The sequence below is a fragment of the Sus scrofa genome, chromosome Y (genome assembly GCF_054392235.1).
Source record: "Sus scrofa isolate SSC_HxYL_T2T_F1_AM1 chromosome Y, Sscrofa_HxYL_maternal_Yorkshire_Landrace_v2.0, whole genome shotgun sequence".
Taxonomy (NCBI): domain Eukaryota; kingdom Metazoa; phylum Chordata; class Mammalia; order Artiodactyla; family Suidae; genus Sus; species Sus scrofa.
This window is the reverse complement of record NC_139402.1, coordinates 34,468,351-34,489,963: the sequence shown is the minus strand read 5'-3', so window position 1 is coordinate 34,489,963 and position 21,613 is coordinate 34,468,351.

The following is a 21,613-nucleotide window of genomic DNA, read 5'->3' as shown; positions in this document are numbered from 1 at the left end:
GGAGGTATGTTGATACGAAATTAAAGGAGGATCCATTTGATGTAGTGGACAATTGGATGATAAGTATTCTTTCCAGCATGCTTCTCATGGCCACCATTCTCATCAGGCTCCTGAGAAAATAAATATCCACGGCTCAGGCTTGCTTTTGGATTATGATCCATCTGAAAGGGACCAGTGAGCTTATCACTGCCAGTCTTTTCCACCAGGGGAAAAAAGCCTCCTAAGTATGACCGGGATGCTAAATCTCATTCCAGAGCTCAAACCATGACAATAGGCCCCTCTGCCTTCAACCAAGGACGAGGCCCTCAATATCAACCCTGAGGACATATTGGAATGTGGGGAAGGACAATTCCCTGCTTTGGGACATTCACGGCAATAGATGAAAGCTCACACTAACTATCCACAGTAACAAATTTCCCGAGAACGAAGCTGGGATATGTCTGGTGGGTATTTCCCAGGTTGATAAGCATACGTCCTGTCTACTGGGCTGCTGGATGGAAGTGGGGAGACTAGTTTCACTGCTGGCTTGTTTGTGGGGAACACAATTGTCAGGAATTTCAGGAGTCTCTCTTGTTACCTCCGTGAGTCCTGTGATGAGGGCTCCATGGGCAGGTCTTGAGGTTTCGCTCTTGGACGAGAGGGGCCTCTGGCCTGCCAATTGAGGGTCTAGAGAAGGAGGAGAATTGTCCCAAATGGAGACTGGTTTGAGGGGACCGAATCCTTGAACTCTGTCGCATTGTCATTCAGACCCTGCTGAAGGGTGCTCAGACCCCTTCGTAGATGCCCATTCACTGAGACATGGAGAGTGCGAGACTACATTTCCTAACTCCGGTTAAAAAGACTCGAGGGATCCACCTCACCAGCCACTTCACAGACCTGATCCCACACGTGGGGTGTGCTGCAGAGAAGTGAATTCTCACTCGGTCCCTTATGTGTAGGTGGTTGAAAAGATGTTGATCTCGGAGTCAAATCTGTGGCCATGTAGAACGCACTACAAATGGGATGGTTATCGGTCAGTGTGAAGGGCTGACAATGGTAAGATAGGGGAACACTGTGTAAGGTGGAATATCTCCATACAAACAGAGGAATAATTTCAGGAAAAATGCTTTTATATTTGATAGGATTTTGGAAGACTGTTGGAAAATCTTGGTGAAAGACTTTGACTGCTCTCCTGGCTGAGATAGGCCAACCTGGACCAGCACAGATAACCTTGGATGAAGAGGATTCGAGAGAATGTGAAGGAGGAAGAAGCCGAGAGAGAGGAAGAGAGAGAGAGAGAGAGAGAGAGAGAGAGAGACTGACAGATGACATTTGGATACAAGCCACATTCCAGCGCACAGTTTCCTTCCCAAGCCCTTGTCTGTGTTTCCAGGGACTATTAGACACAAAGGCTGTATCAGGACACTTGCCTGAGATTTTCACTCTTTCTTGGCCTGTCTCTAGAAATATGTCGGCTGCAAGCAGTCCTCCCTGCTTGGCATTGATATCTTCTCAAATAAGGCGAGGGGCGTGTCAAGTTAAATGACACCGTATATTTTCCCTAAGGGGAAAAGACCCTTCCTATTGAAATAGCAGCGCATACGGTGTTCTTCCTCAGTCGTTCCTTGATTTCACTGTCCAGGGTCTTGTGTTTGGGTGTTTGGAATGACATCTTTTCTCTCCAAAAGAGATTCTGTCCTGTGAATTCGTGTGAGGCAGTGACTGAGAAAGGACTTGACCCTGAAGTGCTCCACATGTTATCAGAGATCCATCATGAGAGAGAAAACTGGGTTCCCCAGTGTGTGGAGTTGCCTTCCTTCTGCAAGGTGCAGTGCCAGCGGTGGCCATGGCACTGATATGATGCCCATGGAGCCTTGTGCCCAAACAACCTCTCTGTGAGAAAAGAGCTGTGAGATGGGCCATATGTGGGACATTCTCCCCCTCAAACCTTGAGAGTTCAATGAGGGACACCATGAGCTCTTGCTCTGGAGGTATGTCGAAGTTGATGGAAAGGAGGATCCACCAGATGGGTGGTCCTCTTGGATGAACACTATTTTCTCCATCTGTAGACTCCTAGCCACCACTCTCATCAGGCTCCCAAGCTCAATGTGGATTCTAGAGGCTTGGTGCTTGAACATGTGATATCTTGAGGGGATCCGTGGGAAGAATACCTCAAGGGAGTTCCTCCATGTGAAAAAAGAATTGTGCTTCATGGCCATTTGAAACAAGACATCCTGGTGTACAAACAAGGAATCCATGCCCCAATGCTCTCCCCCAAGCATGAGGGCCTGGATGTAACCGCTGACGAAGACAGTCCCAATGGGGCATTTTCAGCTCCACACTTCTGAATCCATATTTCCATAGCCTACGCCACAGGGGAGCCCTCCAAACAGAGGCCTTTTAACCGAGATGTATCCGGTCTCGTTCAATTGCCTTTTCCACAGGGGGATAAGAACAAGCCCTCCCTCTCCTGGAGTGCTTCCTGGGAGTGTGGTGCGTGGGGCGAGCGGCAGTGTGTTTGTTGTGTCTACAGTCATAAGGTAGGAAAGGTGGGTCGCTTGTCTGAACTTCCAGGAGCCCTGTGATGATGCCTGCAATTGGAGCGTATTGAAAGTTCCATCCTGGAAGGGAGTGGGCTCTGTCCCTGACACTCATGAGGCTAGAGAATGAGGAGGTCTATTCCTTAGAGAGATGGATTTGGTTGACAGATATCTTGCACTCTGGGCTATGATGGGCCAGCCCACTGGCCAAGGATGCTCAGATCATTGGTTGGATGCCAAATCATTTAGACACGAAGAGTCATAGACTTGATATTCTAAATCCCCAAAGAACCAGTGCAGAGATCCACACACGAGCAAATGAACAGTAACTCATGAACCTGGTAGGGAATGCTGCAGAGAAGCCATTTCTTGGGAGAGCACTCATGTGAACGTTGTTACAAGTGTGTTGCTCTCTGAGTCCCATATGGGACCCTCCAGACCGAAGTACATATGAAGTGGTCAGCGTGTCCACAGGAAGGGCTGAATATGGGAAGTGTTGTGGAAGGATGACCTAGTTGGGGTGTCTCCACACAGCGCAGGAAGTCTTTCTGGACCACGGATTTTATATTTGATGAGACCTAGGATGACAGGGATAAATGGATGGGGGATCACTTGGACCATTCTCTTGGCTACTATATTTCATCCATTATCACCACAGGTCAACTTGTAGCAGGAGGATTCAAGAGACATTGAAGCGGGGCCGAGGGGAGAGGGAGAGAGCTAGAGAGAAGGAGATGAAAAGAAGGAGAGAGAGAGGTACAGGAGCTGTGGATTCCAGCAACCGTGAATGGCAGGATAATTGCTCCAAGAACCTGTCTTGCTGTAAGGTGGATATCCCACAAATGGGATAAACCAGCACACTTGTACGAGAGTCTTCTCTCCTTCCTGGCCTGACTCCCAAAATGTCTCCATTACAAGCCCTGCTCCATACTGGAAGACAGGTTTGAAAGCCTTGATATGGTACCTAAATCTTCTCCAATGGCATGGGGTGGAAAGCAGGGTAAAAGATATTCCAGAGTTTCCTTCCGTGGAAAAGCCTCCTCCCATGGATAGGGATGCTCGTGTGTTGTTCTTCCTCCATCAGCCATTGTTTTCCTGCTCAGGCTCCTTGGGGAATGGGTCTTTTTCAATCCCATATGTTCTTTCCCAATGAGATTGTAGACTGTGTATTCCTGGGATGCAGTTCTGGAACCAGCGTGTTGAGCCTGACACACGTTCAGGGGAAGAGCCATCCTTCTGTAGAGAGCAGGTGGGCACAGAGGAGGTCGCGTTGCCTTCCATCTGAGAAGATCAGGCCCAATGGTTGGCATGGCAATGGTATGCTGCCCACAGAGCATTGTGACACCACAGACCCTCTGTGAGAAGAGAGGCGAGTGATGGCCCAAAGTGGGAAGCTCTCACCGTCACCCCTCACTTGTTGTGCATCGTGCAGCCTGAGCTCATGATCTGGAGGTATGTTGATACGAAATTAAAGGAGGATCCATTGGATGTAGTGGAGACTTGGATGATAAGTATTCTTTCCAGCATGCTTCTCATGGCCACCATTCTCATCAGGCTCCTGAGAAAATAAATATCCACGGCTCAGGCTTGCTTTTGGATTATGATCCATCTGAAAGGGACCAGTGAGCTTATCACTGCCAGTCTTTTCCACCAGGGGAAAAAGGGGAAAAAAGCCTCCTAAGTATGACCAGGATGCTAAATCTCATTCCAGAGCTCAAACCATGACAATAGGCCCCTCTGCCTTCAACCAAGGACGAGGCCCTTAATATCAACCCTGAGGACATATTGGAATGTGGGGAAGGACAATTCCCTGCTTTGGGACATTCACGGCAATAGATGAAAGCTCACACTAACTATCCACAGTAACAAATTTCCCGAGAACGAAGCTGGGATATGTCTGGTGGGTATTTCCCAGGTTGATAAGCATACGTCCTGTCTACTGGGCTGCTGGATGGAAGTGGGGAGACTAGTTTCACTGCTGGCTTGTTTGTGGGGAACACAATTGTCAGGAATTTCAGGAGTCTCTCTTGTTACCTCCGTGAGTCCTGTGATGAGGGCTCCATGGGCAGGTCTTGAGGTTTCGCTCTTGGACGAGAGGGGCCTCTGGCCTGCCAATTGAGGGTCTAGAGAAGGAGGAGAATTGTCCCAAATGGAGACTGGTTTGAGGGGACCGAATCCTTGAACTCTGTCGCATTGTCATTCAGACCCTGCTGAAGGGTGCTCAGACCCCTTCGTAGATGCCCATTCACTGAGACATGGAGAGTGCGAGACTACATTTCCTAACTCCGGTTAAAAAGACTCGAGGGATCCACCTCACCAGCCACTTCACAGACCTGATCCCACACGTGGGGTGTGCTGCAGAGAAGTGAATTCTCACTCGGTCCCTTATGTGTAGGTGGTTGAAAAGATGTTGATCTCGGAGTCAAATCTGTGACCATGTAGAACGCAGTACAAATGGGATGGTTATCTGTCAGTGTGAAGGGCTGACAATGGTAAGATAGGGGAACACTGTGTAAGGTGGAATATCTCCATACAAACAGAGGAATAATTTCAGGAAAAATGCTTTTATATTTGATAGGATTTTGGAAGACTGTTGGAAAATCTTGGTGAAAGACTTTGACTGCTCTCCTGGCTGAGATAGGCCAACCTGGACCAGCACAGATAACCTTGGATGAAGAGGATTCGAGAGAATGTGAAGGAGGAAGAAGCCGAGAGAGAGGAAGAGAGAGAGAGAGAGAGAGAGAGAGAGAGAGACTGACAGATGACATTTGGATACAAGCCACATTCCAGCGCACAGTTTCCTTCCCAAGCCCTTGTCTGTGTTTCCAGGGACTATTAGACACAAAGGCTGTATCAGGACTCTTGCCTGAGATTTTCACTCTTTCTTGGCCTGTCTCTAGAAATATGTCGGCTGCAAGCAGTCCTCCCTGCTTGGCATTGATATCTTCTCAAATAAGGCGAGGGGCGTGTCAAGTTAAATGACACCGTATATTTTCCCTAAGGGGAAAAGACCCTTCCTATTGAAATAGCAGCGCATACGGTGTTCTTCCTCAGTCGTTCCTTGATTTCACTGTCCAGGGTCTTGTGTTTGGGTGTTTGGAATGACATCTTTTCTCTCCAAAAGAGATTCTGTCCTGTGAATTCGTGTGAGGCAGTGACTGAGAAAGGACTTGACCCTGAAGTGCTCCACATGTTATCAGAGATCCATCATGAGAGAGAAAACTGGGTTCCCCAGTGTGTGGAGTTGCCTTCCTTCTGCAAGGTGCAGTGCCAGCGGTGGCCATGGCACTGATATGATGCCCATGGAGCCTTGTGCCCAAACAACCTCTCTGTGAGAAAAGAGCTGTGAGATGGGCCATATGTGGGACATTCTCCCCCTCAAACCTTGAGAGTTCAATGAGGGACACCATGAGCTCTTGCTCTGGAGGTATGTCGAAGTTGATGGAAAGGAGGATCCACCAGATGGGTGGTCCTCTTGGATGAACACTATTTTCTCCATCTGTAGACTCCTAGCCACCACTCTCATCAGGCTCCCAAGCTCAATGTGGATTCTAGAGGCTTGGTGCTTGAACATGTGATATCTTGAGGGGATCCGTGGGAAGAATACCTCAAGGGAGTTCCTCCATGTGAAAAAAGAATTGTGCTTCATGGCCATTTGAAACAAGACATCCTGGTGTACAAACAAGGAATCCATGCCCCAATGCTCTCCCCCAAGCATGAGGGCCTGGATGTAACCGCTGACGAAGACAGTCCCAATGGGGCATTTTCAGCTCCACACTTCTGAATCCATATTTCCATAGCCTACGCCACAGGGGAGCCCTCCAAACAGAGGCCTTTTAACCGAGATGTATCCGGTCTCGTTCAATTGCCTTTTCCACAGGGGGATAAGAACAAGCCCTCCCTCTCCTGGAGTGCTTCCTGGGAGTGTGGTGCGTGGGGCGAGCGGCAGTGTGTTTGTTGTGTCTACAGTCATAAGGTAGGAAAGGTGGGTCGCTTGTCTGAACTTCCAGGAGCCCTGTGATGATGCCTGCAATTGGAGCGTATTGAAAGTTCCATCCTGGAAGGGAGTGGGCTCTGTCCCTGACACTCATGAGGCTAGAGAATGAGGAGGTCTATTCCTTAGAGAGATGGATTTGGTTGACAGATATCTTGCACTCTGGGCTATGATGGGCCAGCCCACTGGCCAAGGATGCTCAGATCATTGGTTGGATGCCAAATCATTTAGACACGAAGAGTCATAGACTTGATATTCTAAATCCCCAAAGAACCAGTGCAGAGATCCACACACGAGCAAATGAACAGTAACTCATGAACCTGGTAGGGAATGCTGCAGAGAAGCCATTTCTTGGGAGAGCACTCATGTGAACGTTGTTACAAGTGTGTTGCTCTCTGAGTCCCATATGGGACCCTCCAGACCGAAGTACATATGAAGTGGTCAGCGTGTCCACAGGAAGGGCTGAATATGGGAAGTGTTGTGGAAGGATGACCTAGTTGGGGTGTCTCCACACAGCGCAGGAAGTCTTTCTGGACCACGGATTTTATATTTGATGAGACCTAGGATGACAGGGATAAATGGATGGGGGATCACTTGGACCATTCTCTTGGCTACTATATTTCATCCATTATCACCACAGGTCAACTTGTAGCAGGAGGATTCAAGAGACATTGAAGCGGGGCCGAGGGGAGAGGGAGAGAGCTAGAGAGAAGGAGATGAAAAGAAGGAGAGAGAGAGGTACAGGAGCTGTGGATTCCAGCAACCGTGAATGGCAGGATAATTGCTCCAAGAACCTGTCTTGCTGTAAGGTGGATATCCCACAAATGGGATAAACCAGCACACTTGTACGAGAGTCTTCTCTCCTTCCTGGCCTGACTCCCAAAATGTCTCCATTACAAGCCCTGCTCCATACTGGAAGACAGGTTTGAAAGCCTTGATATGGTACCTAAATCTTCTCCAATGGCATGGGGTGGAAAGCAGGGTAAAAGATATTCCAGAGTTTCCTTCCGTGGAAAAGCCTCCTCCCATGGATAGGGATGCTCGTGTGTTGTTCTTCCTCCATCAGCCATTGTTTTCCTGCTCAGGCTCCTTGGGGAATGGGTCTTTTTCAATCCCATATGTTCTTTCCCAATGAGATTGTAGACTGTGTATTCCTGGGATGCAGTTCTGGAACCAGCGTGTTGAGCCTGACACACGTTCAGGGGAAGAGCCATCCTTCTGTAGAGAGCAGGTGGGCACAGAGGAGGTCGCGTTGCCTTCCATCTGAGAAGATCAGGCCCAATGGTTGGCATGGCAATGGTATGCTGCCCACAGAGCATTGTGACACCACAGACCCTCTGTGAGAAGAGAGGCGAGTGATGGCCCAAAGTGGGAAGCTCTCACCGTCACCCCTCACTTGTTGTGCATCGTGCAGCCTGAGCTCATGATCTGGAGGTATGTTGATACGAAATTAAAGGAGGATCCATTGGATGTAGTGGAGACTTGGATGATAAGTATTCTTTCCAGCATGCTTCTCATGGCCACCATTCTCATCAGGCTCCTGAGAAAATAAATATCCACGGCTCAGGCTTGCTTTTGGATTATGATCCATCTGAAAGGGACCAGTGAGCTTATCACTGCCAGTCTTTTCCACCAGGGGAAAAAGGGGAAAAAAGCCTCCTAAGTATGACCAGGATGCTAAATCTCATTCCAGAGCTCAAACCATGACAATAGGCCCCTCTGCCTTCAACCAAGGACGAGGCCCTTAATATCAACCCTGAGGACATATTGGAATGTGGGGAAGGACAATTCCCTGCTTTGGGACATTCACGGCAATAGATGAAAGCTCACACTAACTATCCACAGTAACAAATTTCCCGAGAACGAAGCTGGGATATGTCTGGTGGGTATTTCCCAGGTTGATAAGCATACGTCCTGTCTACTGGGCTGCTGGATGGAAGTGGGGAGACTAGTTTCACTGCTGGCTTGTTTGTGGGGAACACAATTGTCAGGAATTTCAGGAGTCTCTCTTGTTACCTCCGTGAGTCCTGTGATGAGGGCTCCATGGGCAGGTCTTGAGGTTTCGCTCTTGGACGAGAGGGGCCTCTGGCCTGCCAATTGAGGGTCTAGAGAAGGAGGAGAATTGTCCCAAATGGAGACTGGTTTGAGGGGACCGAATCCTTGAACTCTGTCGCATTGTCATTCAGACCCTGCTGAAGGGTGCTCAGACCCCTTCGTAGATGCCCATTCACTGAGACATGGAGAGTGCGAGACTACATTTCCTAACTCCGGTTAAAAAGACTCGAGGGATCCACCTCACCAGCCACTTCACAGACCTGATCCCACACGTGGGGTGTGCTGCAGAGAAGTGAATTCTCACTCGGTCCCTTATGTGTAGGTGGTTGAAAAGATGTTGATCTCGGAGTCAAATCTGTGACCATGTAGAACGCAGTACAAATGGGATGGTTATCTGTCAGTGTGAAGGGCTGACAATGGTAAGATAGGGGAACACTGTGTAAGGTGGAATATCTCCATACAAACAGAGGAATAATTTCAGGAAAAATGCTTTTATATTTGATAGGATTTTGGAAGACTGTTGGAAAATCTTGGTGAAAGACTTTGACTGCTCTCCTGGCTGAGATAGGCCAACCTGGACCAGCACAGATAACCTTGGATGAAGAGGATTCGAGAGAATGTGAAGGAGGAAGAAGCCGAGAGAGAGGAAGAGAGAGAGAGAGAGAGAGAGAGAGAGAGAGACTGACAGATGACATTTGGATACAAGCCACATTCCAGCGCACAGTTTCCTTCCCAAGCCCTTGTCTGTGTTTCCAGGGACTATTAGACACAAAGGCTGTATCAGGACTCTTGCCTGAGATTTTCACTCTTTCTTGGCCTGTCTCTAGAAATATGTCGGCTGCAAGCAGTCCTCCCTGCTTGGCATTGATATCTTCTCAAATAAGGCGAGGGGCGTGTCAAGTTAAATGACACCGTATATTTTCCCTAAGGGGAAAAGACCCTTCCTATTGAAATAGCAGCGCATACGGTGTTCTTCCTCAGTCGTTCCTTGATTTCACTGTCCAGGGTCTTGTGTTTGGGTGTTTGGAATGACATCTTTTCTCTCCAAAAGAGATTCTGTCCTGTGAATTCGTGTGAGGCAGTGACTGAGAAAGGACTTGACCCTGAAGTGCTCCACATGTTATCAGAGATCCATCATGATAGAGAAAACTGGGTTCCCCAGTGTGTGGAGTTGCCTTCCTTCTGCAAGGTGCAGTGCCAGCGGTGGCCATGGCACTGATATGATGCCCATGGAGCCTTGTGCCCAAACAACCTCTCTGTGAGAAAAGAGCTGTGAGATGGGCCATATGTGGGACATTCTCCCCCTCAAACCTTGAGAGTTCAATGAGGGACACCATGAGCTCTTGCTCTGGAGGTATGTCGAAGTTGATGGAAAGGAGGATCCACCAGATGGGTGGTCCTCTTGGATGAACACTATTTTCTCCATCTGTAGACTCCTAGCCACCACTCTCATCAGGCTCCCAAGCTCAATGTGGATTCTAGAGGCTTGGTGCTTGAACATGTGATATCTTGAGGGGATCCGTGGGCAGAATACCTCAAGGGAGTTCCTCCATGTGAAAAAAGAATTGTGCTTCATGGCCATTTGAAACAAGACATCCTGGTGTACAAACAAGGAATCCATGCCCCAATGCTCTCCCCCAAGCATGAGGGCCTGGATGTAACCGCTGACGAAGACAGTCCCAATGGGGCATTTTCAGCTCCACACTTCTGAATCCATATTTCCATAGCCTACGCCACAGGGGAGCCCTCCAAACAGAGGCCTTTTAACCGAGATGTATCCGGTCTCGTTCAATTGCCTTTTCCACAGGGGGATAAGAACAAGCCCTCCCTCTCCTGGAGTGCTTCCTGGGAGTGTGGTGCGTGGGGCGAGCGGCAGTGTGTTTGTTGTGTCTACAGTCATAAGGTAGGAAAGGTGGGTCGCTTGTCTGAACTTCCAGGAGCCCTGTGATGATGCCTGCAATTGGAGCGTATTGAAAGTTCCATCCTGGAAGGGAGTGGGCTCTGTCCCTGACACTCATGAGGCTAGAGAATGAGGAGGTCTATTCCTTAGAGAGATGGATTTGGTTGACAGATATCTTGCACTCTGGGCTATGATGGGCCAGCCCACTGGCCAAGGATGCTCAGATCATTGGTTGGATGCCAAATCATTTAGACACGAAGAGTCATAGACTTGATATTCTAAATCCCCAAAGAACCAGTGCAGAGATCCACACACGAGCAAATGAACAGTAACTCATGAACCTGGTAGGGAATGCTGCAGAGAAGCCATTTCTTGGGAGAGCACTCATGTGAACGTTGTTACAAGTGTGTTGCTCTCTGAGTCCCATATGGGACCCTCCAGACCGAAGTACATATGAAGTGGTCAGCGTGTCCACAGGAAGGGCTGAATATGGGAAGTGTTGTGGAAGGATGACCTAGTTGGGGTGTCTCCACACAGCGCAGGAAGTCTTTCTGGACCACGGATTTTATATTTGATGAGACCTAGGATGACAGGGATAAATGGATGGGGGATCACTTGGACCATTCTCTTGGCTACTATATTTCATCCATTATCACCACAGGTCAACTTGTAGCAGGAGGATTCAAGAGACATTGAAGCGGGGCCGAGGGGAGAGGGAGAGAGCTAGAGAGAAGGAGATGAAAAGAAGGAGAGAGAGAGGTACAGGAGCTGTGGATTCCAGCAACCGTGAATGGCAGGATAATTGCTCCAAGAACCTGTCTTGCTGTAAGGTGGATATCCCACAAATGGGATAAACCAGCACACTTGTACGAGAGTCTTCTCTCCTTCCTGGCCTGACTCCCAAAATGTCCCCATTACAAGCCCTGCTCCATACTGGAAGACAGGTTTGAAAGCCTTGATATGGTACCTAAATCTTCTCCAATGGCATGGAGTGGAAAGCAGGGTAAAAGATATTCCAGAGTTTCCTTCCGTGGAAAAGCCTCCTCCCATGGATAGGGATGCTCGTGTGTTGTTCTTCCTCCATCAGCCATTGTTTTCCTGTTCAGGCTCCTTGGGGAATGGGTCTTTTTCAATCCCATATGTTCTTTCCCAATGAGATTGTAGACTGTGTATTCCTGGGATGCAGTTCTGGAACCAGCGTGTTGAGCCTGACACACGTTCAGGGGAAGAGCCATCCTTCTGTAGAGAGCAGGTGGGCACAGAGGAGGTCGCGTTGCCTTCCATCTGAGAAGGTCAGGCCCAATGGTTGCCATGGCAATGGTATGCTGCCCACAGAGCATTGTGACACCACAGACCCTCTGTGAGAAGAGAGGCGAGTGATGGCCCAAAGTGGGAAGCTCTCACCGTCACCCCTCACTTGTTGTGCATCGTGCAGCCTGAGCTCATGATCTGGAGGTATGTTGATACGAAATTAAAGGAGGATCCATTGGATGTATTGGAGACTTGGATGATAAGTATTCTTTCCAGCATGCTTCTCATGGCCACCATTCTCATCAGGCTCCTGAGAAAATAAATATCCACGGCTCAGGCTTGCTTTTGGATTATGATCCATCTGAAAGGGACCAGTGAGCTTATCACTGCCAGTCTTTTCCACCAGGGGAAAAAAGCCTCCTAAGTATGACCGGGATGCTAAATCTCATTCCAGAGCTCAAACCATGACAATAGGCCCCTCTGCCTTCAACCAAGGACGAGGCCCTCAATATCAACCCTGAGGACATATTGGAATGTGGGGAAGGACAATTCCCTGCTTTGGGACATTCACGGCAATAGATGAAAGCTCACACTAACTATCCACAGTAACAAATTTCCCGAGAACGAAGCTGGGATATGTCTGGTGGGTATTTCCCAGGTTGATAAGCATACGTCCTGTCTACTGGGCTGCTGGATGGAAGTGGGGAGACTAGTTTCACTGCTGGCTTGTTTGTGGGGAACACAATTGTCAGGAATTTCAGGAGTCTCTCTTGTTACCTCCGTGAGTCCTGTGATGAGGGCTCCATGGGCAGGTCTTGAGGTTTCGCTCTTGGACGAGAGGGGCCTCTGGCCTGCCAATTGAGGGTCTAGAGAAGGAGGAGAATTGTCCCAAATGGAGACTGGTTTGAGGGGACCGAATCCTTGAACTCTGTCGCATTGTCATTCAGACCCTGCTGAAGGGTGCTCAGACCCCTTCGTAGATGCCCATTCACTGAGACATGGAGAGTGCGAGACTACATTTCCTAACTCCGGTTAAAAAGACTCGAGGGATCCACCTCACCAGCCACTTCACAGACCTGATCCCACACGTGGGGTGTGCTGCAGAGAAGTGAATTCTCACTCGGTCCCTTATGTGTAGGTGGTTGAAAAGATGTTGATCTCGGAGTCAAATCTGTGGCCATGTAGAACGCACTACAAATGGGATGGTTATCGGTCAGTGTGAAGGGCTGACAATGGTAAGATAGGGGAACACTGTGTAAGGTGGAATATCTCCATACAAACAGAGGAATAATTTCAGGAAAAATGCTTTTATATTTGATAGGATTTTGGAAGACTGTTGGAAAATCTTGGTGAAAGACTTTGACTGCTCTCCTGGCTGAGATAGGCCAACCTGGACCAGCACAGATAACCTTGGATGAAGAGGATTCGAGAGAATGTGAAGGAGGAAGAAGCCGAGAGAGAGGAAGAGAGAGAGAGAGAGAGAGAGAGAGAGAGAGACTGACAGATGACATTTGGATACAAGCCACATTCCAGCGCACAATTTCCTTCCCAAGCCCTTGTCTGTGTTTCCAGGGACTATTAGACACAAAGGCTGTATCAGGACACTTGCCTGAGATTTTCACTCTTTCTTGGCCTGTCTCTAGAAATATGTCGGCTGCAAGCAGTCCTCCCTGCTTGGCATTGATATCTTCTCAAATAAGGCGAGGGGCGTGTCAAGTTAAATGACACCGTATATTTTCCCTAAGGGGAAAAGACCCTTCCTATTGAAATAGCAGCGCATACGGTGTTCTTCCTCAGTCGTTCCTTGATTTCACTGTCCAGGGTCTTGTGTTTGGGTGTTTGGAATGACATCTTTTCTCTCCAAAAGAGATTCTGTCCTGTGAATTCGTGTGAGGCAGTGACTGAGAAAGGACTTGACCCTGAAGTGCTCCACATGTTATCAGAGATCCATCATGATAGAGAAAACTGGGTTCCCCAGTGTGTGGAGTTGCCTTCCTTCTGCAAGGTGCAGTGCCAGCGGTGGCCATGGCACTGATATGATGCCCATGGAGCCTTGTGCCCAAACAACCTCTCTGTGAGAAAAGAGCTGTGAGATGGGCCATATGTGGGACATTCTCCCCCTCAAACCTTGAGAGTTCAATGAGGGACACCATGAGCTCTTGCTCTGGAGGTATGTCGAAGTTGATGGAAAGGAGGATCCACCAGATGGGTGGTCCTCTTGGATGAACACTATTTTCTCCATCTGTAGACTCCTAGCCACCACTCTCATCAGGCTCCCAAGCTCAATGTGGATTCTAGAGGCTTGGTGCTTGAACATGTGATATCTTGAGGGGATCCGTGGGCAGAATACCTCAAGGGAGTTCCTCCATGTGAAAAAAGAATTGTGCTTCATGGCCATTTGAAACAAGACATCCTGGTGTACAAACAAGGAATCCATGCCCCAATGCTCTCCCCCAAGCATGAGGGCCTGGATGTAACCGCTGACGAAGACAGTCCCAATGGGGCATTTTCAGCTCCACACTTCTGAATCCATATTTCCATAGCCTACGCCACAGGGGAGCCCTCCAAACAGAGGCCTTTTAACCGAGATGTATCCGGTCTCGTTCAATTGCCTTTTCCACAGGGGGATAAGAACAAGCCCTCCCTCTCCTGGAGTGCTTCCTGGGAGTGTGGTGCGTGGGGCGAGCGGCAGTGTGTTTGTTGTGTCTACAGTCATAAGGTAGGAAAGGTGGGTCGCTTGTCTGAACTTCCAGGAGCCCTGTGATGATGCCTGCAATTGGAGCGTATTGAAAGTTCCATCCTGGAAGGGAGTGGGCTCTGTCCCTGACACTCATGAGGCTAGAGAATGAGGAGGTCTATTCCTTAGAGAGATGGATTTGGTTGACAGACATCTTGCACTCTGGGCTATGATGGGCCAGCCCACTGGCCAAGGATGCTCAGATCATTGGTTGGATGCCAAATCATTTAGACATGAAGAGTCATAGACTTGATATTCTAAATCCCCAAAGAACCAGTGCAGAGATCCACACACGAGCAAATGAACAGTAACTCATGAACCTGGTAGGGAATGCTGCAGAGAAGCCATTTCTTGGGAGAGCACTCATGTGAACGTTGTTACAAGTGTGTTGCTCTCTGAGTCCCATATGGGACCCTCCAGACCGAAGTACATATGAAGTGGTCAGCGTGTCCACAGGAAGGGCTGAATATGGGAAGTGTTGTGGAAGGATGACCTAGTTGGGGTGTCTCCACACAGCGCAGGAAGTCTTTCTGGACCACGGATTTTATATTTGATGAGACCTAGGATGACAGGGATAAATGGATGGGGGATCACTTGGACCATTCTCTTGGCTACTATATTTCATCCATTATCACCACAGGTCAACTTGTAGCAGGAGGATTCAAGAGACATTGAAGCGGGGCCGAGGGGAGAGTGAGAGAGCTAGAGAGAAGGAGATGAAAAGAAGGAGAGAGAGAGGTACAGGAGCTGTGGATTCCAGCAACCGTGAATGGCAGGATAATTGCTCCAAGAACCTGTCTTGCTGTAAGGTGGATATCCCACAAATGGGATAAACCAGCACACTTGTACGAGAGTCTTCTCTCCTTCCTGGCCTGACTCCCAAAATGTCTCCATTACAAGCCCTGCTCCATACTGGAAGACAGGTTTGAAAGCCTTGATATGGTACCTAAATCTTCTCCAATGGCATGGGGTGGAAAGCAGGGTAAAAGATATTCCAGAGTTTCCTTCCGTGGAAAAGCCTCCTCCCATGGATAGGGATGCTCGTGTGTTGTTCTTCCTCCATCAGCCATTGTTTTCCTGCTCAGGCTCCTTGGGGAATGGGTCTTTTTCAATCCCATATGTTCTTTCCCAATGAGATTGTAGACTGTGTATTCCTGGGATGCAGTTCTGGAACCAGCGTGTTGAGCCTGACACACGTTCAGGGGAAGAGCCATCCTTCTGTAGAGAGCAGGTGGGCACAGAGGAGGTCGCGTTGCCTTCCATCTGAGAAGATCAGGCCCAATGGTTGGCATGGCAATGGTATGCTGCCCACAGAGCATTGTGACACCACAGACCCTCTGTGAGAAGAGAGGCGAGTGATGGCCCAAAGTGGGAAGCTCTCACCGTCACCCCTCACTTGTTGTGCATCGTGCAGCCTGAGCTCATGATCTGGAGGTATGTTGATACGAAATTAAAGGAGGATCCATTGGATGTAGTGGAGACTTGGATGATAAGTATTCTTTCCAGCATGCTTCTCATGGCCACCATTCTCATCAGGCTCCTGAGAAAATAAATATCCACGGCTCAGGCTTGCTTTTGGATTATGATCCATCTGAAAGGGACCAGTGAGCTTATCACTGCCAGTCTTTTCCACCAGGGGAAAAAAGCCTCCTAAGTATGACCAGGATGCTAAATCTCATTCCAGAGCTCAAACCATGACAATAGGCCCCTCTGCCTTCAACCAAGGACGAGGCCCTCAATATCAACCCTGAGGACATATTGGAATGTGGGGAAGGACAATTCCCTGCTTTGGGACATTCACGGCAATAGATGAAAGCTCACACTAACTATCCACAGTAACAAATTTCCCGAGAACGAAGCTGGGATATGTCTGGTGGGTATTTCCCAGGTTGATAAGCATACGTCCTGTCTACTGGGCTGCTGGATGGAAGTGGGGAGACTAGTTTCACTGCTGGCTTGTTTGTGGGGAACACAATTGTCAGGAATTTCAGGAGTCTCTCTTGTTACCTCCGTGAGTCCTGTGATGAGGGCTCCATGGGCAGGTCTTGAGGTATCGCTCTTGGACGAGAGGGGCCTCTGGCCTGCCAATTGAGGGTCTAGAGAAGGAGGAGAATTGTCCCAAATGGAGACTGGTTTGAGGGGACCGAATCCTTGAACTCTGTCGCATTGTCATTCAGACCCTGCTGAAGGGTGCTCAGACCCCTTCGTAGATGCCCATTCACTGAGACATGGAGAGTGCGAGACTACATTTCCTAACTCCGGTTAAAAAGACTCGAGGGATCCACCTCACCAGCCACTTCACAGACCTGATCCCACACGTGGGGTGTGCTGCAGAGAAGTGAATTCTCACTCGGTCCCTTATGCGTAGGTGGTTGAAAAGATGTTGATCTCGGAGTCAAATCTGTGGCCATGTAGAACGCACTACAAATGGGATGGTTATCGGTCAGTGTGAAGGGCTGACAATGGTAAGATAGGGGAACACTGTGTAAGGTGGAATATCTCCATACAAACAGAGGAATAATTTCAGGAAAAATGCTTTTATATTTGATAGGATTTTGGAAGACTGTTGGAAAATCTTGGTGAAAGACTTTGACTGCTCTCCTGGCTGAGATAGGCCAACCTGGACCAGCACAGATAACCTTGGATGAAGAGGATTCGAGAGAATGTGAAGGAGGAAGAAGCCGAGAGAGAGGAAGACAGAGAGAGAGAGAGAGAGAGAGAGAGAGACTGACAGATGACATTTGGATACAAGCCACATTCCAGCGCACAGTTTCCTTCCCAAGCCCTTGTCTGTGTTTCCAGGGACTATTAGACACAAAGGCTGTATCAGGACTCTTGCCTGAGATTTTCACTCTTTCTTGGCCTGTCTCTAGAAATATGTCGGCTGCAAGCAGTCCTCCCTGCTTGGCATTGATATCTTCTCAAATAAGGCGAGGGGCGTGTCAAGTTAAATGACACCGTATATTTTCCCTAAGGGGAAAAGACCCTTCCTATTGAAATAGCAGCGCATACGGTGTTCTTCCTCAGTCGTTCCTTGATTTCACTGTCCAGGGTCTTGTGTTTGGGTGTTTGGAATGACATCTTTTCTCTCCAAAAGAGATTCTGTCCGGTGTATTCGTGTGAGGCAGTGACTGAGAAAGGACTTGACCCTGAAGTGCTCCACATGTTATCAGAGATCCATCATGATAGAGAAAACTGGGTTCCCCAGTGTGTGGAGTTGCCTTCCTTCTGCAAGGTGCAGTGCCAGCGGTGGCCATGGCACTGATATGATGCCCATGGAGCCTTGTGCCCAAACAACCTCTCTGTGAGAAAAGAGCTGTGAGATGGGCCATATGTGGGACATTCTCCCCCTCAAACCTTGAGAGTTCAATGAGGGACACCATGAGCTCTTGCTCTGGAGGTATGTCGAAGTTGATGGAAAGGAGGATCCACCAGATGGGTGGTCCTCTTGGATGAACACTATTTTCTCCATCTGTAGACTCCTAGCCACCACTCTCATCAGGCTCCCAAGCTCAATGTGGATTCTAGAGGCTTGGTGCTTGAACATGTGATATCTTGAGGGGATCCGTGGGCAGAATACCTCAAGGGAGTTCCTCCATGTGAAAAAAGAATTGTGCTTCATGGCCATTTGAAACAAGACATCCTGGTGTACAAACAAGGAATCCATGCCCCAATGCTCTCCCCCAAGCATGAGGGCCTGGATGTAACCGCTGACGAAGACAGTCCCAATGGGGCATTTTCAGCTCCACACTTCTGAATCCATATTTCCATAGCCTACGCCACAGGGGAGCCCTCCAAACAGAGGCCTTTTAACCGAGATGTATCCGGTCTCGTTCAATTGCCTTTTCCACAGGGGGATAAGAACAAGCCCTCCCTCTCCTGGAGTGCTTCCTGGGAGTGTGGTGCGTGGGGCGAGCGGCAGTGTGTTTGTTGTGTCTACAGTCATAAGGTAGGAAAGGTGGGTCGCTTGTCTGAACTTCCAGGAGCCCTGTGATGATGCCTGCAATTGGAGCGTATTGAAAGTTCCATCCTGGAAGGGAGTGGGCTCTGTCCCTGACACTCATGAGGCTAGAGAATGAGGAGGTCTATTCCTTAGAGAGATGGATTTGGTTGACAGATATCTTGCACTCTGGGCTATGATGGGCCAGCCCACTGGCCAAGGATGCTCAGATCATTGGTTGGATGCCAAATCATTTAGACACGAAGAGTCATAGACTTGATATTCTAAATCCCCAAAGAACCAGTGCAGAGATCCACACACGAGCAAATGAACAGTAACTCATGGACCTGGTAGGGAATGCTGCAGAGAAGCCATTTCTTGGGAGAGCACTCATGTGAACGTTGTTACAAGTGTGTTGCTCTCTGAGTCCCATATGGGACCCTCCAGACCGAAGTACATATGAAGTGGTCAGCGTGTCCACAGGAAGGGCTGAATATGGGAAGTGTTGTGGAAGGATGACCTAGTTGGGGTGTCTCCACACAGCGCAGGAAGTCTTTCTGGACCACGGATTTTATATTTGATCAGACCTAGGATGACAGGGATAAATGGATGGGGGATCACTTGGACCAATCTCTTGGCTACTATATTTCATCCATTATCACCACAGGTCAACTTGTAGCAGGAGGATTCAAGAGACATTGAAGCGGGGCCGAGGGGAGAGGGAGAGAGCTAGAGAGAAGGAGATGAAAAGAAGGAGAGAGAGAGGTACAGGAGCTGTGGATTCCAGCAACCGTGAATGGCAGGATAATTGCTCCAAGAACCTGTCTTGCTGTAAGGTGGATATCCCACAAATGGGATAAACCAGCACACTTGTACGAGAGTCTTCTCTCCTTCCTGGCCTGACTCCCAAAATGTCTCCATTACAAGCCCTGCTCCATACTGGAAGACAGGTTTGAAAGCCTTGATATGGTACCTAAATCTTCTCCAATGGCATGGAGTGGAAAGCAGGGTAAAAGATATTCCAGAGTTTCCTTCCGTGGAAAAGCCTCCTCCCATGGATAGGGATGCTCGTGTGTTGTTCTTCCTCCATCAGCCATTGTTTTCCTGTTCAGGCTCCTTGGGGAATGGGTCTTTTTCAATCCCATATGTTCTTTCCCAATGAGATTGTAGACTGTGTATTCCTGGGATGCAGTTCTGGAACCAGCGTGTTGAGCCTGACACACGTTCAGGGGAAGAGCCATCCTTCTGTAGAGAGCAGGTGGGCACAGAGGAGGTCGCGTTGCCTTCCATCTGAGAAGGTCAGGCCCAATGGTTGCCATGGCAATGGTATGCTGCCCACAGAGCATTGTGACACCACAGACCCTCTGTGAGAAGAGAGGCGAGTGATGGGCCCAAAGTGGGAAGCTCTCACCGTCACCCCTCACTTGTTGTGCATCGTGCAGCCTGAGCTCATGATCTGGAGGTATGTTGATACGAAATTAAAGGAGGATCCATTGGATGTAGTGGACAATTGGATGATAAGTATTCTTTCCAGCATGCTTCTCATGGCCACCATTCTCATCAGGCTCCTGAGAAAATAAATATCCACGGCTCAGGCTTGCTTTTGGATTATGATCCATCTGAAAGGGACCAGTGAGCTTATCACTTCCAGTCTTTTCCACCAGGGGAAAAAAGCCTCCTAAGTATGACCGGGATGCTAAATCTCATTCCAGAGCTCAAACCATGACAATAGGCCCCTCTGCCTTCAACCAAGGACGAGGCCCTCAATATCAACCCTGAGGACATATTGGAATGTGGGGAAGGAAAATTCCCTGCTTTGGGACATACACGGCAATAGATGAAAGCTCACACTAACTATCCACAGTAACAAATTTCCCGAGAACGAAGCTGGGATATGTCTGGTGGGTATTTCCCAGGTTGATAAGCATACGTCCTGTCTACTGGGCTGCTGGATGGAAGTGGGGAGACTAGTTTCACTGCTGGCTTGTTTGTGGGGAACACAATTGTCAGGAATTTCAGGAGTCTCTCTTGTTACCTCCGTGAGTCCTGTGATGAGGGCTCCATGGGCAGGTCTTGAGGTTTCGCTCTTGGACGAGAGGGGCCTCTGGCCTGCCAATTGAGGGTCTAGAGAAGGAGGAGGATGGTCCCAAATGGAGACTGGTTTGAGGGGACCGAATCCTTGAACTCTGTCGCATTGTCATTCAGACCCTGCTGAAGGGTGCTCAGACCCCTTCTTAGATGCCCATTCACTGAGACATGGAGAGTGCGAGACTACATTTCCTAACTCCGGTTAAAAAGACTCGAGGGATCCACCTCACCAGCCACTTCACAGACCTGATCCCACACGTGGGGTGTGCTGCAGAGAAGTGAATTCTCACTCGGTCCCTTATGCGTAGGTGGTTGAAAAGATGTTGATCTCGGAGTCAAATCTGTGGCCATGTAGAACGCACTACAAATGGGATGGTTATCGGTCAGTGTGAAGGGCTGACAAGGGTAAGATAGGGGAACACTGTATAAGGTGGAATATCTCCATACAAAGAGAGGAATAATTTCAGGAAAAATGCTTTTATATTTGATAGGATTTTGGAAGACTGTTGGAAAATCTTGGTGAAAGAATTTGACTGCTCTCCAGGCTGAGATAGGCCAACCTGGACCAGCACAGATAACCTTGGATGAAGAGGATTCGAGAGAATGTGAAGGAGGAAGAAGCCGAGAGAGAGGAAGAAAGAGAGAGAGAGACTGACAGATGACATTTGGATACAAGCCACATTCCAGCGCACAGTTTCCTTCCCAAGCCCTTGTCTGTGTTTCCAGGGACTATTAGACACAAAGGCTGTATCAGGACTCTTGCCTGAGATTTTCACTCTTTCTTGGCCTGTCTCTAGAAATATGTCGGCTGCAAGCAGTCCTCCCTGCTTGGCATTGATATCTTCTCAAATAAGGCGAGGGGGCGTGTCAAGTTAAATGACACCGTATATTTTCCCTAAGGGGAAAAGACCCTTCCTATTGAAATAGCAGCGCATACGGTGTTCTTCCTCAGTCGTTCCTTGATTTCACTGTCCAGGGTCTTGTGTTTGGGTGTTTGGAATGACATCTTTTCTCTCCAAAAGAGATTCTGTCCTGTGAATTCGTGTGAGGCAGTGACTGAGAAAGGACTTGACCCTGAAGTGCTCCACATGTTATCAGAGATCCATCATGATAGAGAAAACTGGGTTCC